Genomic DNA, 3,434 nt, shown 5'->3' with positions numbered 1-3,434 from the left:
CCTCCTTCTTGTAACGCAGAACCACACAAGTCCTCCTCCAGTCCTCCAGCACCTCCCTGTGGCCAGGGATGGTTTAACAATTAGGGTCAGGGGCCCCTGTCATATCTCCCCTCCCCTCCCACAGCAGCCTGGGTGATAACTCACCTGTCCACTGTTAAAACCTCCAGCTTCTTCGATCAATCTGCTGAACAACTTCCCAATCGCACTTCTCACACTCTGTATGTACATTCTCCTTCTCCAGGGTACAGACTGATGTAAAGTTTTCAATCAACACTCCACCAATGTCCTCTAACATCCTTAATATCTCACTCACTCTCCCCCAGTGTATATTAGAAAGTGTGTGTGTGTGTCAGTGTGTGTGTGTGTCAGTGTGTGTGCAGTGTTGTATCTCTGTGAGTGTGTCTGTATGATGATGTATGGCAGAGTGTGTGTATATGTGTATGTGAGAGTGTGTCTGAGTGAGAGGGTGAGAGAGTGTGAGAAAGTCCAATCAACCAAACCGCCCCGTGGCCTAACATTTCAACTCCCCCTCCCACTCTGCCGAGGACATGGAGGTCCTGGGCCTCCTTCACCGCCGCTCCCTCACCACCAGACGCCTGGAGGAAGAACGCCTCATCTTCCGCCTCGGAACACTTCAACCCCAGGGCATCAATGTGGACTTCAACAGTTTCCTCATTTCCCCTTCCCCCAGGTCCAGCCTTCCAGCTCAGCACCATCTCCATGACCTGTCCTACCTGCCTATCTCCCTTCCCACCTATCCTTTCCACCCTCCCCTCTGACCTATCACCTTTACCCCCACCTCCATCCACCTATCACACTCTCAGCTACCTTCCCCAACCCCCCCTCTCCCATTTATCTCTCCACCCTGGAGGCTCTCGGCCTCATTCCTGATGAAGGGCTCCTGCCTGAAACGTCGATTTTCCTGCTCCTCGGATGCTGCCTGACCTCCAGAGGATATAGGGCCAGCTTTTCCTCATCAGGAGAGCTACCCATTCCCGGGATCAGGAAATCCTTTCTGAGCTGCTTCCAACACATTCCCCTCCCTCTGGCCAGTCCCTGTACACTGTACACCAACTGAAGTGTCATCATTTCCCTGTGTAACTGACACAGAACACCCCTATTCCTGAATCCTCACAGAGCTATCCGATTTCCCAGTTGCTTATGTGCCCGTGGCTGTACTAGCCCATTGCGTGTATTCCACCAATAAACGAGACAGTACCCAGTATCCCCACAAACTGACAGTGATTTCTGGAACCAGATTCCATGACATGCCGACACTGGTCACCATGCGCGGCTCTTTAGAAAGTCTGCATCAGCAGCTTAATGGGAACCTGGGTCACAGCTAATCAATTTGGTCATCCTTAACTCCACCTTCCTGCCTCTTTCCCCATAACCTTCAATTCTCTTCCTGATTAAAATAAAACTGCCTCAGCCCTCAATCTTTTCTGTGAGCCAGCCTCGACAGCCACCTCCATTACAGAACGGATGTTTCCCATTGTGGGAAAGACTAGAATGAGGAGTCTTTGTTTTCGGATAAGGGCTGACAGATCTCACACAGACATGAGGAAAAAATTACTTCTCTCTAAGGGTCACGAATCTGTGGAATTCACTCCCCTGGAGTGTGGTCGAGATCAGACACTGAATAAGTTCCGGGAGGAGATAGAAGTGTTAATGAGTTTTGTATGAAAGAGTTATAGGGATTGGGCAGGACTGTGGAGTTGAATTATGGATAAGATCTGCCATGACCATTATCAAAGAGCAGAATAGGCTTAAGGAGGTGAATTATCTACTCGTGTCTGGGAAAAGCACAGCAAATCTTTGTAATAGATTGATATTGTTTAGTGGGTCAAGATGAGAGTGATGCTGGAAAAGCACAGCAGGTCAGGCAGCATCCGAGGAGCAGGAAAATGCTGACTGACCAGCTGTGCGTTTCCAGCACCACTCCAATCTTGACTCTGACCTCCAGCATCTGCAGTCCTCACTTTTGCCTCAGAGGTTGTGGGTGTAATGCTTGGGAAAATGATTTAGTGAGTGATCAGGCAATAGCTGAGGTTCTGGATGTAGGTTTGCTCGCTGAGCTGGAACACTCATTTTCAGACGTTTCGTCACCACACGAGGTAACATCCTCAGTCAGCCCCCAGACCAAGCACTGCTGGTGTTTCCTGCTTTCTATTTATACGTTTGAGTTTCCTTGGATTGGTGACATCATTTCCTGTGGTGATGTCGTTTCCCGCGGTGACGCCATTTCCTGTTCTTTTTCTCAGGGGGTGGTAAATGGGGTCCAAGTCAATGTGTTTGTTGTAAATCTTCTCAAAACTTGCAAAATAGTTGAGGCGCGAAATTATAAGACTTCCTTCAATTCAAGAATTTGGCATGAGAACATGCAATCCAATTCTCCGCACAGACAGAAAACAGGTCAAACAGCCTCCTTCCACACCAGGTACTGAGTGGATGAACACCTCTCCCTATCTTTCATTACCCTGTGAGGTACCAGTGCTGACCGTCACGTCATCCCACTTTACAATGCCTTGTGTTTCATTATAGACAATATTTTTACAACAAGTCTCTGTGGCAGAACACTACCGGGGAGCCAAGCTTCCACAAGTGTGCCTTCCTCTTCACCAATTCCTGTCACAGCTCACAAAGACAAGGGACACCCATCCTGAACCTTGCACAGAAACATTTATCTGCAGGTTCTGTGGGAGCGAGACCAATGCTGCAGCTTTGATCATAGATTTGGCTTTGGGAATCCAGCCGTTCTGAGGATGAAGTGAATGGATCCTTGCTCCTCTCACAGTCACTCCCCCCTTGGGGTTGGGTGGAGGGGGATGTGGGGTGTGGGGGTGTGTGTGTGGTGTATTTTCCCCCACTGGGGGGGGGAGGGGGGTAGGGGTACACAATTGACCCCCTGAGCTGGGCAGTGAGCCCCAGTGGTTGCAGTCAGGAACGTGTGGAGAGTATTAACATTTCGCTGACTCTGAGCCATGTCACTCCCTGAGGAGCTGAGCACAGAGATATTTCACGTTCGATGTGCTGTCATTGCAGTTTCTGTGTGAATGGTTAATCCCCAGGGTCAGGGGGACAGGGGGACGGGGGGTGGGGGAAGTGTGGGGGAGGGGGAGGGGGGAGGGGGAGGGGGTGGGGTGGGGTCAGGGAGCTGTCAGCACTGAGCTCTGATCCACTCTATAAAAGGCAGTCAGTCAGTGTCAGGTTCAACCCTGGAGCAGACCCCAGACAGAGACAGAGACAGAGACAGAGACAGAGACAGAGACAGGGACAGGGACAGGGACAGGGACAGGGACAGGGACAGGGACAGGGACAGAGCAGCAGCCCTCGGTAATCACCCTCCTCACCCTCACCCCCTCACCATCCCACCCTCACCCTCCTACCCACACCCTCACCCCTCCACCCTCACCCCCTCACCCTCACCCCCT

At 51.1% G+C, this 3,434-nt stretch overlaps 1 protein-coding gene across 1 annotated transcript in view; it reads left to right on the top strand.

Annotated features, from left to right (window-relative positions):
- The first annotated feature begins 3,214 nt into the window (after window positions 1-3,214).
- Window positions 3,215-3,434, top strand: part of LOC140468514 (beta-crystallin B1-like) — a 39,688-nt gene continuing 39,468 nt past the window's right edge. Inside the window, exon 1 of the mRNA XM_072564598.1 lies at window positions 3,215-3,336. The gene's annotated coding sequence lies outside the window, so the exon portion shown is untranslated. The remainder of the gene's footprint in view (window positions 3,337-3,434) is intronic.

The sequence above is a fragment of the Chiloscyllium punctatum genome, chromosome 47 (assembly GCF_047496795.1).
Source record: "Chiloscyllium punctatum isolate Juve2018m chromosome 47, sChiPun1.3, whole genome shotgun sequence".
In the NCBI taxonomy this organism is placed as follows: Eukaryota; Metazoa; Chordata; class Chondrichthyes; order Orectolobiformes; family Hemiscylliidae; genus Chiloscyllium; species Chiloscyllium punctatum.
The sequence above is the reverse complement of the archived record's forward strand: the minus strand, read 5'-3'. Positions and strand labels throughout refer to the sequence as shown.